At 51.4% G+C, this 12,963-nt stretch overlaps 1 protein-coding gene across 1 annotated transcript in view; it reads left to right on the top strand.

The window, feature by feature from the left end:
- Window positions 1-1,551: 1,551 nt before the first annotated feature.
- ZNF687 (zinc finger protein 687) overlaps window positions 1,552-12,963 on the top strand; it is a 33,253-nt gene continuing 21,841 nt past the window's right edge. Inside the window, exon 1 of the mRNA XM_073608666.1 lies at window positions 1,552-1,647. The gene's annotated coding sequence lies outside the window, so the exon portion shown is untranslated. The remainder of the gene's footprint in view (window positions 1,648-12,963) is intronic.

The raw sequence follows: 12,963 nt of genomic DNA, 5'->3' as shown, positions 1-12,963 counted from the left end.
AGAACTGTCACTTCACTCCATCATCGGAGATCTATAAAGAGAACTGTCACTTTATTCCATCATCGGAGATCTATAAAGAGAACTGTCACTTTATTCCATCATCGGAGATCTATAAAGAGAACTGTCACTTCATTCCATCATCGGAGATCTATAAAGAGAACTGTCACTTCATTCCATCATCGGAGATCTATAAAGAGAACTGTCACTTCATTCCATCATCGGAGATCTATAAAGAGAACTGTCACTTCATTCCATCATCGGAGATCTATAAAGAGAACTGTCACTTCATTCCATCATTGGAGGTCCATAAAGAGAACTGTCACTTTATTCCATCATTGGAGGTCCATAAGGAGAACTGTCACTTCATTCCATCATCGGAGATCTATAAAGAGAACTGTCACTTCATTCCATCATCGGAGATCTATAAAGAGAACTGTCACTTTATTCCATCATTGGAGGTCCATAAAGAGAACTGTCACTTTATTCCATCATTGGAGGTCCATAAGGAGAACTGTCACTTCATTCCATCATCATTATTATTATTAATCATGTGACATCAGGGAGGGAGGAGTCAGCATGCAGCCAGTGAAGTCCGGTGTTTCATCAGATTAGGCGACCCATCAGAATGTGTAATGGAAGTGACGTTTCGTCGCCGCCATCTTGCTACACCCCGTACCCGTCCACAGTAAGGATAACTTCTTGGTACACCCACCAGAGTTTTGCATTTAACACTTTTTTTTAAACAGTAATGTGAGTTTATATAATGAAATACAGAACTTAGAACTCCGTCTGACTGGTTAGATGTTGAATTTTAAAAGTAGCGGCGAGCCCGCTGATCTCACAGGTTTTCTAATCGGGCAGAAGTTCGCTTCTTTTAAAATTCAACATCTAAACATTCACACGGAGTTGTCAGTCCTGTATATCACGATATAAACTCAGTTTACTGTTAAAAAAACGTGTAAAATGCAAAACTCCGGTGGGTGTACCAAGATGTCCGCTTGCCGCCTTCTCACTATCATTACTATGGAGTGCGGGGTGTAGCAAGATGGCGGAAACGTCACTTCCGTTACACATTCTGACGTGTCGCCTAATCTGACGAAACACCGGCACACTGATCCCAGGAGGGGGGAATGACAGCTCGGCCATGGATGGCGAGGGTCCCCCGGACTCGACTCAGCCTGACATGGCGGCCCACCTTCCCTCGCCCTGGCGCAGCCGCAAAGAATCCGCTGGCAGCCGGAAGTGTCCGCTTTGGAATTGTTAATAAAGTTTCTTCGGAGGGCTGACAAGATTTAGTGTCACGTGGTGCCGGAATGGGCGGGGTCAAGCAATGACTGACAGCCGCTTTGGCCAGTGGGCGTGTCCGTTTAACCGTGCGACCAATCAGCGACCGCTCGATAGGCGGGGCCGAACCTTTGCTGACTGCAGAATCTCGCCGCGGAGAGGGCGGGGTTATGAGGTGACTGACAGGGAAAGGGCCAATAGCCGAGAGGGAGAAGTAGCCGGGTGGGCGGGACTAGTTCGTTCGGCTAATGGGAATCGTTGGGCGGGAGGAGAGAGCGGTGGGCGGGGCGAGCGGCTCCGGGGAAGCAGGAAGAGAGTGTCCAGGCCGGAGCTCCGATACCCGGGACACCCGAACCCACACAGGTAACCCGCCGGGGGGCGGGGCCTAACCTCCCTTCTTCTCCACAGGGCGGAGCCATGCGGTTGTTCAGGGGGCGGGGTCAGGCAATGGGGGAGAGGGAACCAATATGGGGAGGACTGAGAGAAGAGGATCCTCGGGGGAGGGGTCTTTCTGTGCGCAGAGGCGGAGCCAGAGTGTCATGTGATAGACTGGGGGACAGGGGAGGGGAATGGTTCTTCAGGGGAGGGGTCAATGAGTGGGGGAGGAATAAAAGAGGGAGGAGCAAGGGAATGGGCGATACTCAATGACCGGGAGATACCCAGAGGTGGAGTCAGGGGTTGTTCCTCAGGGGAGGGGTCAGGGAGTGAGTTATATTAGGGGGAGGAGTCAGGTAGTGAATGAGAGTTGCGGGAGGGGCCAGGGAGTAAATAAACCTGGGGGGAGTGGTCAGGGAGTGGATAAGAGCTGGGGGAGGGAACTGAATAAGGGCTGGGGGAGGGGTCAGGTAATGGATGAGAGCTGGGGGAGGGGTCAGGGCGTGGATTAGACCTGGGGGAGGGTCAGGTAGTGGATTAGAGCCGGGGGAGGGAAAGGGATTAGACCTGGGGGAGGGGTCAGGTCATGGATGAGAGCTGGGGGAGGGGTTAGGAAGTGGATGAACCTCGGGGGGGGGGGGGGGGGGATTGGTGTTACTCATGGGTGGAGAGAGATTGCAGAATGGTTGGATCAGAAGTTCCTCCTGGTATGTGTATGGTGGTGGGTCTTTGGGGGCGGAGTCAGTGTTTGGTCTCCTCTGGTTGGGTGCGGGTGTCATACATGAAAAGGCCTCTAGGGGGACATCTATAAAGCTGCAATGTGGCCAACAATAAGAACCCTGAAATATGGATGGAGCCTGACAGTGACTTCATGAATATTCTCAGTGGGGCCCCTGACACAGGAGACACCCTGGGGTCACATTAGACAGACATGGTATGTGACACTGTCAGGAAACCCGCCCATCTGTGTCCCCCTTGGGGGAGGAGATTCACCTGCTCTGTGTCCCGGTGTCACTGATTCAGGAAGTGATTCCAAAATGTTACAGGTGTCACCAGAAGAGAAAGTGAGGGTAAATCTCCTAGTGGGGGACGCCTCAACTGCCTCACTTTGGAGAGATTTCCTCTCACTTCCTGTTTAAGTATGTGATTGGCTGCTGAGTTTGCACATTTGCCCACTGACAAAGAAACGATCGGTCTATCATTTTATTGGTCGGTTTATTATAACAGTGAGAGAATAACAACAAAAATATCCAGAAAAACACATTTCAGAAAAGTTATAAATTGATTTGCATTTTAATGAGTGAAATAAGTATTTGATCCCCGATCAATCAGCAAGAATTGTCTCCCAGGTGTCTTCTATACAGGTAATGAGCTGAGATTAGGAGAACTCTTCTCTCTCTTCTCTTCTCTCTTTCTCTCTTAAAGGGAGTGCTCCTAATCTCAGCTTGTTACCTGTATAAAAGACACCTGTCCACAGAATCAATCAATCAGATTCCAATCTCTCCACCATGGCCAAGACCAAAGAGCTGTCCAAGGATGTCGGGGAGAAGATTGTAGATCTACCCAAGGCTGGAATGGGCTACAAGACCATCACCAAGCAGCTTGGTGAGAGGGTGACAACAGTTGGTGGGATTTATTCACAAATGGAAGAAACACAAAATAACGATCGATCTCCCTCGGTCTGGGGCTCCATACAAGATCTCACCTCGTGGAGGTTCAATGATCATGAGAACGGTGAGGAATCAGCCCAGAACTACACGGGAGAATCTTCTCAATGATCTCAGCTGGGACCATAGTCACCAGGAAAACAATCGGTAACACTACACCGTGAAGGACTGAAATCCTGCAGCCCCCGCAAGGTCCTCCTGCTCAGGAAATCACATGTACAGGTCCGTCTGAAGATTACTAATGAACATCGAATGATTCAGAGGAGGACTGGGTGAAAGTGTTGTGATCAGAGGAGACCAAAATCAAGATCTTTGGCATCAACTCAACTCGCCGTGTTTGGAGAAGGAGGAATGCTGCCTATGACCCCAAGAACACCATCCCCCACCGTCATACATGGAGGTCCTATGACCCCAAGAACACCATCCCCCACCGTCATACATGGAGGTCCTATGACCCCAAGAACACCATCCCCCCACCGTCATACATGGAGGTCCTATGACCCCAAGAACACCATCCCCCACCGTCATACATGGAGGTCCTATGACCCCAAGAACACCATCCCCCACCGTCATACATGGAGGTCCTATGACCCCAAAAACACCATCCCCCACCGTCATACATGGAGGTGGAAACATTATGCTTTGGGGGTGTTTTTCTGTTAAGGGGACAGGACAACTTCACCGCATCAAAGAGACGATGGACAGGGCCATGTACCATCAAATCTTGGGTGAGAACCTCCTTCCATCAGCCAGGGCATGGAAGATGGGTCGTGGATGGGTATTCCAGCATGACAATGACCCAAAACATACCGCCAAGGCAACAAAGGAGGGGCTCAAGAAGAAGCACATTAAGGTCCTGGAGTGGCCTAACCAGTCTCCAGACCTTAATCCTATAGAACATTTATGGAGGGAGCTGAAACTTCGAGTTGCCAAGCGACAGCCAAGAAACCATAAGGATTTAGAGAAGATCTGTAAAGAAGAGTGGACCAAAATACCTCCTGAAATGTGTGCAAACCTGGTCACCACCTACAAGAAACATCTGACTTTCACTGCAGAATTCATTTGGCTGCTTCTGTCACATCCTTAATAACCACGATGACCCGGTGCCACTGGAAGCCATGCATGCCCATGTCATCACACTGCAAAGCTCCACCATGTGACCACAGATGACGTTGTGTGCTTTGGATCATGAGTTGTTCCAAGCCTTCTCCACACTTTTTTATTCTTCCCGTCATTCTGGTACAGATTAATCTTGGTTTCATCCGTCCAAAGAATGCTTTTCCAGAACTGATCTGGCTTCTTTAGATTTTTTTTTTTTTGGCAAAGTCTATTCTGGCTTTTCTACTCCTCCAGGCTTATGAATGGTTTGCACCTTGTGGTGAACCCTCTGTATTTTCTCTCTTGAAGTCTTCTCTTGATTGTAGACATTGACCATGATATGCCCAGCTCCTGGAAAGTGTCCTTCACATGTCTAGATGTTGTGAATGGGTCTTTCTTTACCATGGAGAGGATCCTGCCATCATCCACCACTGTGTTGTATTCCGTGGAACGTCCAGGCCTTTTTATATTGCTGGAGCTCACCAGTGGGTTCTTCTTTCCTCAGAATGTAACAAACTGTTACATTTGGCCAGTCCTAATGTTGCTGCTATCTCTCTGATGGCTTTGTTTGGTTTTTGAAGCCTTACAATGGCCTGTTTAACTTGCATGGACATCTCTAATTCCTAAACCCTTCCTCCGATTTGGATGTACATACCCTCAAATTAAACCTGAGAGTGTGACCTTTCAGCCCGTATCCATCATATAACTATAGCTTGAATATGTTTTGGTAAACACTTGTGAAAATATCGAAAATTGTGCCCAAATATATGGACCTAACTGTATATCAAGGGGATCACCTATCAGCATGATATGACATGGCATGTAGATACGTCTGGTTTGCAACTCTGTATTCATGTCAATCATTTCCAACCAATCCACGTGCGCACGCTACTGGGAAGTCCATACACATGCAGATAGTAGTTCATTAGATCTCTCATTCGCACCATCTCCCTGTGAAGGCCGATCAGCTGCTGAGTGTTATCTGACCTGCAGTGTTCAGCAGGCTGGACCACAAGGGAGTCAATGTGAGAACTATATCTATGGGATGACCGATCTCTATTATGAGAGGACACCAACCCATATATACAGTATATGACAAAAGTAAGTACACCCCTCAGTGACATTTGTGTAAATCTTTTCTTGTATCTTTTCATGTGACAACACTGAAGAAATGACACTTGTCTACAATGTAAAGTAGTGAGTGTACAGCTTGTATAACAGTGTAAATTTGCTGTCCCCTCAAAATAACTCAACACACAGCCATTAATGTCTAAACCGCTGGCAACAAAAGTCAGTACACCCCTAAGTGAAAATCTCCAAATTGGGCCCAATTAGCCATTTTCCCTCCCCGGTGTCATGTGACTCGTTAGTGTTACAAGGTTTCAGGTGTGAATGGGGAGCAGGTGTGTTAAATTTGGTGTTATCGCTCTCACTCTCTCATACTGGTCACTGGAAGCTCAACATGGCACCTCATGGCAAAGAACTCTCTGAGGATCTGAAAAAAAGAATAGTTGCTCTACATAAAGATGGCCTAGGCTATAAGAAGATTGCCAAGACCCTGAAACTGAGCTGCAGCACGGTGGCCAAGACCATACAGCGGTATAACAGGACAGGTTCCACTCAGAACAGGCCTCACCATGGTCCACCAAAGAAGTTGAGGTCACGTGCTCAGCATCATATCCAGAGGTTGTCTTTGGGAAATAGATGTATGAGTGCTGCCAGCATTGCTGCAGAGGTTGTAGGGGTGGGGGGGTCAGCCTGTCAGTGCTCAGACCATACGCCGCACACTGCATCAAATTGGTCTGCATGGCTGTCGTCCCAGAAGGAAGCCTCTTCTAAAGATGATGTACAAGAAAGTCTGCAAACAGTTTGCTGAAGACAAGCAGACTAAGGACATGGATTACTGGAACCATGTCCTGTGGTCTGATGAGACCAAGATAAACTTATTTGGTTCAGATGGTGACAAGCGTGTGTGGGGGCAACCAGGTGAGGAGGACAAAAACCACCACTGCCTTGCTAAAGAATCTGAGGGTAAAGGTGATGGACTGGCCAAGCATGTCTCCAGACCTAAACCCTATTGATCATCTGTGGGACATCCTCAAACGGAAGGTGGAGGAGCGCAAGGTCTCCAACATCCACCAGCTCTGTGATGTCATCATGGAGGAGGGGAAGAGGACTCCAGTGACAACCTGTGAAGCTCTGGTGACCTCCATGTCCAAGAGGGTTAAGGCAGTGCTGGAAAATAATAGTGGCCACACAAAATATTGACACTTTTTTGGCCCAACTTGGACATTTTCACTTAGGGGTGTACTTACAATTGTGAGATACTGTATGTACTCTTTGGATGACAACTCATTACTATCGCTCATCACCCCAATCAACAAGTCTATAGCCTTACCAATACCGTCGTTGGTATATGCCGCTGCAGCCCCTTGTAGTCCGTTTTACTACTCCCATTTGTCGGTGGTTCTCATCGAGGTTGGTCTGAGTGGGTCGGACACAAGTTCATTTGCAGATGGTTGAACCAGGCGAATAAGCCGGCCGACTTACCTTCATTACAGACATTGAGTCTACAGATCACTGATACAACCAGACCTGTCCCCATCATAAGGGGAGCATAGTCACTGGAGTGGGAGATAGAGGGGTGGCAGCGAATTCTGGGGCCCAGGATATGGGGAGATCAGAGAAGGGTTAGTTGTGTTGGGCGGGGGGGAGGGGTACATGTGGGGTTTCCCATCGTTGCCATGGTTGCTTTTGACATGTATGTCTAATAAATACGATTTTGTGTTGAAATTGATCGCCTTTGTAGGTGTGTTTTTACATTGGATGTTGGCTCTGGACCCCAATGAAGGGATTTTGAGCCCCAGAGACGTGTCGTGTCCTCTGATTGGACTATAACGGAGGCTTCGCCCTTGATGTAATTTTTCCATTTAAACTTATGTATCATTGTCTGGGTGGGCGGAGTCATTGGGTCGGTGTCTTGGTACTGAGGATCGGTATGTTGGTGTCTCGGTACTGAGGATCGGTATGTCGGTGTCTCGGTACTGAGGATCGGTATGTCGGGTCGGTATCTCGGTACTGAGGATCGGTATGTCGGGTCGGTGTCTCGGTACTGAGGATCGGTATGTCGGGTCGGTGTTTCGGTACTGAGGATCGGTATGTTGGGTCGTGTCTTGGTACTGAGGATCGGTATGTCGGGTCGTGTCTCGGTACTGAGGATCGGTATGTCGGTGTCCCGGTACTGAGGATCGGTATGTCGGGTCGGTGTCTCAGTACTGAGGATCGGTATGTCGGGTCGGTGTCTCGGTACTGAGGATCGGTATGTCGGGTCGGTGTCTCGGTACTGAGGATCGGTATGTCGGGTCGGTGTCGCGGTACTGAGGATCAGTATATCGGTGTCTCGGTACTGAGGATCGGTATGTCGGGTCGGTATCTCGGTACTGAGGATCGGTATGTCGGGTCGGTGTCTCGGTACTGAGGATCGGTATGTCGGGTCGGTGTCTCGGTACTGAGGATCAGTATGTCGGGTCGGTATCTCGGTACTGAGGATCGGTATGTCGGGTCGGTGTCTCGGTACTGAGGATCGGTATGTCGGGTCGGTGTTTCGGTACTGAGGATCGGTATGTTGGGTCGTGTCTCGGTACTGAGGATCGGTATGTTGGGTCGTGTCTCGGTACTGAGGATCAGTATGTCGGGTCGTGTCTCGGTACTGAGGATCAGTATGTCGAGTCGGTGTTTCGGTACTGAGGATTGGTATGTCGGGTCGGTGTCTCGGTACTGAGGATCGGCATGTCGGTGTCTCGGTACTGAGGATCGGTATGTCGGGTCGGTGTCTCGGTACTGAGGATCGGTATCTCGGTACTGAGGATCGGTATGTCGGGTCGGTATCTCGGTACTGAGGATCGGTATGTCGGTGTCTCGGTACTGAGGATCGGTATGTCGGGTCGGTATCTCGGTACTGAGGATCGGTATGTCGGTGTCTTGGTACTGAGGATCGGTATGTCGGGTCGGTGTCTTGGTACTGAGGATCGGTATGTCGGTGTCTTGGTACTTAGGATCGGTATGTCGGGTCGGTGTCTTGGTACTGAGGATCGGTATGTCGGGTCGGTGTCTCGGTACTGAGGATCGGTATGTCGGGTCGGTGTCTCGGTACTGAGGATCGGTATGTCGGTGTCTCGGTACTGAGGATCGGTATGTCGGTGTCTCGGTACTGAGGATCGGTATGTCGGTGTCTCGGTACTGAGGATCGGTATGTCGGGTCGGTATCTCTGTACTAAGGATCGGTATGTCGGGTCAGTGTCTTGGTACTGAGGATCGGTATGTCGGGTCGGTGTCTCGGTACTGAGGATCGGTATGTCGGTGTCTCGGTACTGAGGATCGGTATGTCGGTGTCTCGGTACTGAGGATCGGTATGTCGGGTCGGTATCTCGGTACTAAGGATCGGTATGTCGGGTCAGTGTCTTGGTACTGAGGATCGGTATGTCGGGTCGGTGTCTCGGTACTGAGGATCGGTATGTCGGGTCGGTGTCTCGGTACTGAGGGTCGGTGTCTCGGTACTGAGGATCGGTATGTCGGGTCGGTGTCTCGGTACTGAGGATCGGTATCTCGGTACTGAGGATCGGTATATCGGGTCGGTACTGAGGATCGGTATGTCGGGTCGGTATCTCGGTACTGAGGATCGGTATGTCGGTGTCTCGGTACTGAGGATCGGTATGTCGGGTCGGTATCTCGGTACTGAGGATCGGTATGTCGGGTCGGTGTCTTGGTACTGAGGATCGGTATGTCGGTGTCTTGGTACTTAGGATCGGTATGTCGGGTCGGTGTCTTGGTACTTAGGATCGGTATGTCGGGTCGGTGTCTCGGTACTGAGGATCGGTATGTCGGGTCGGTGTCTCGGTACTGAGGATCGGTATGTCGGTGTCTCGGTACTGAGGATCGGTATGTCGGTGTCTCGGTACTGAGGATCGGTATGTCGGGTCGGTATCTCTGTACTAAGGATCGGTATGTCGGGTCAGTGTCTTGGTACTGAGGATCGGTATGTCGGGTCGGTGTCTCAGTACTGAGGATCGGTATGTCGGTGTCTCGGTACTGAGGATCGGTATGTCGGTGTCTCGGTACTGAGGATCGGTATGTCGGGTCGGTATCTCGGTACTAAGGATCGGTATGTCGGGTCAGTGTCTTGGTACTGAGGATCGGTATGTCGGGTCGGTGTCTCGGTACTGAGGATCGGTATGTCGGGTCGGTGTCTCGGTACTGAGGGTCGGTGTCTCGGTACTGAGGATCGGTATGTCGGTGTCTCGGTACTGAGGATCGGTATGTCGGGTCGGTATCTCGGTACTGAGGGTCGGTGTCTCGGTACTGAGGATCGGTATGTCGGTGTCTCGGTACTAAGGATCGGTATGTCGGGTCAGTGTCTTGGTACTGAGGATCGGTATGTCGGTGTCTCGGTACTGAGGATCGGTATGTCGGTGTCTCGGTACTGAGGATCGGTATGTCGGGTCGGTATCTCGGTACTAAGGATCGGTATGTCGGGTCAGTGTCTTGGTACTGAGGATCGGTATGTCGGGTCGGTGTCTCGGTACTGAGGATCGGTATGTCGGGTCGGTGTCTCGGTACTGAGGGTCGGTGTCTCGGTACTGAGGATCGGTATGTCGGGTCGGTGTCTCGGTACTGAGGATCGGTATCTCGGTACTGAGGATCGGTATATCGGGTCGGTACTGAGGATCGGTATGTCGGGTCGGTATCTCGGTACTGAGGATCGGTATGTCGGTGTCTCGGTACTGAGGATCGGTATGTCGGGTCGGTATCTCGGTACTGAGGATCGGTATGTCGGTGTCTTGGTACTGAGGATCGGTATGTCGGGTCGGTGTCTTGGTACTGAGGATCGGTATGTCGGTGTCTTGGTACTTAGGATCGGTATGTCGGGTCGGTGTCTTGGTACTGAGGATCGGTATGTCGGGTCGGTGTCTCGGTACTGAGGATCGGTATGTCGGGTCGGTGTCTCGGTACTGAGGATCGGTATGTCGGTGTCTCGGTACTGAGGATCGGTATGTCGGTGTCTCGGTACTGAGGATCGGTATGTCGGGTCGGTATCTCTGTACTAAGGATCGGTATGTCGGGTCAGTGTCTTGGTACTGAGGATCGGTATGTCGGGTCGGTGTCTCAGTACTGAGGATCGGTATGTCGGTGTCTCGGTACTGAGGATCGGTATGTCGGTGTCTCGGTACTGAGGATCGGTATGTCGGGTCGGTATCTCGGTACTAAGGATCGGTATGTCGGGTCAGTGTCTTGGTACTGAGGATCGGTATGTCGGGTCGGTGTCTCGGTACTGAGGATCGGTATGTCGGGTCGGTGTCTCGGTACTGAGGGTCGGTGTCTCGGTACTGAGGATCGGTATGTCGGTGTCTCGGTACTGAGGATCGGTATGTCGGGTCGGTATCTCGGTACTAAGGATCGGTATGTCGGGTCAGTGTCTTGGTACTGAGGATCGGTATGTCGGGTCGGTGTCTCGGTACTGAGGATCGGTATGTCGGGTCGGTGTCTCGGTACTGAGGGTCGGTGTCTCGGTACTGAGGATCGGTATGTCGGTGTCTCGGTACTGAGGATCGGTATGTCGGGTCGGTATCTCGGTACTGAGGATCGGTATGTCGGGTCGGTATCTCGGTACTGAGGATCGGTATGTCGGGTCGGTGTCTCGGTACTGAGGATCGGTATGTCGGGTCAGTGTCTTGGTACTGAGGATCGGTATGTCGGGTCGGTGTCTCGGTACTGAGGATCGGTATGTCGGGTCGATGTCTTGGTTCTGAGGATCGGTATGTCGGTTCGATGTCTCGGTACTGAGGATCGGTATGTCGGGTCGGTGTCTCGGTACTGAGGATCGGTATGTCGGTTCGATGTCTCGGTACTGAGGATCGGTATGTCGGGTCGGTGTCTCGGTACTGAGGATCGGTATGTCGGTATCTCAGTACTGAGGATCGGTATGTCGGGTCGATGTCTCGGTACTGAGGATCGGTATGTCGGGTCGGTGTCTCAGTACTGAGGATCGGTATGTCGGGTCGTGTCTCGGTACTGAGGATCGGTATGTCGGGTCGGTGTCTCGGTACTGAGGATCGGTATGTCGGGTCGGTGTCTCGGTACTGAGGATCGGTATGTCGGGTCGTTGTCTCGGTACTGAGGATCGGTATGTCGGGTCGGTGTCTCGGTACTGAGGATCGGTATGTCGGGTCGGTATCTCGGTACTGAGGATCGGTATGTCGGGTCGTGTCTCGGGAATGAGGATCGGTATGTCGGGTCGGTGTCTCAGTACTGAGGATCGGTATGTCGGGTCGGTGTCTCGGTACTGAGGATCGGTATGTCGGGTCGGTGTCTTGGTACTGAGGATCGGTATGTCGGTGTCTTGGTACTTAGGATCGGTATGTCGGGTCGGTGTCTTGGTACTTAGGATCGGTATGTCGGGTCGGTGTCTCGGTACTGAGGATCGGTATGTCGGGTCGGTGTCTCGGTACTGAGGATCGGTATGTCGGTGTCTCGGTACTGAGGATCGGTATGTCGGTGTCTCGGTACTGAGGATCGGTATGTCGGGTCGGTATCTCGGTACTAAGGATCGGTATGTCGGGTCAGTGTCTTGGTACTGAGGATCGGTATGTCGGGTCGGTGTCTCGGTACTGAGGATCGGTATGTCGGGTCGGTGTCTCGGTACTGAGGGTCGGTGTCTCGGTACTGAGGATCGGTATGTCGGTGTCTCGGTACTGAGGATCGGTATGTCGGGTCGGTATCTCGGTACTGAGGGTCGGTGTCTCGGTACTGAGGATCGGTATGTCGGTGTCTCGGTACTAAGGATCGGTATGTCGGGTCAGTGTCTTGGTACTGAGGATCGGTATGTCGGTGTCTCGGTACTGAGGATCGGTATGTCGGTGTCTCGGTACTGAGGATCGGTATGTCGGGTCGGTATCTCGGTACTAAGGATCGGTATGTCGGGTCAGTGTCTTGGTACTGAGGATCGGTATGTCGGGTCGGTGTCTCGGTACTGAGGATCGGTATGTCGGGTCGGTGTCTCGGTACTGAGGGTCGGTGTCTCGGTACTGAGGATCGGTATGTCGGGTCGGTGTCTCGGTACTGAGGATCGGTATCTCGGTACTGAGGATCGGTATATCGGGTCGGTACTGAGGATCGGTATGTCGGGTCGGTATCTCGGTACTGAGGATCGGTATGTCGGTGTCTCGGTACTGAGGATCGGTATGTCGGGTCGGTATCTCGGTACTGAGGATCGGTATGTCGGTGTCTTGGTACTGAGGATCGGTATGTCGGGTCGGTGTCTTGGTACTGAGGATCGGTATGTCGGTGTCTTGGTACTTAGGATCGGTATGTCGGGTCGGTGTCTTGGTACTGAGGATCGGTATGTCGGGTCGGTGTCTCGGTACTGAGGATCGGTATGTCGGGTCGGTGTCTCGGTACTGAGGATCGGTATGTCGGTGTCTCGGTACTGAGGATCGGTATGTCGGTGTCTCGGTACTGAGGATCGGTATGTCGGGTCGGTATC

Source organism: Aquarana catesbeiana, linkage group LG13 (genome assembly GCF_042186555.1).
Source record: "Aquarana catesbeiana isolate 2022-GZ linkage group LG13, ASM4218655v1, whole genome shotgun sequence".
NCBI classification, from domain to species: domain Eukaryota; kingdom Metazoa; phylum Chordata; class Amphibia; order Anura; family Ranidae; genus Aquarana; species Aquarana catesbeiana.
Note: the sequence above shows the minus strand (reverse complement) of the source record. Positions and strands in the feature narration are given on the sequence as shown.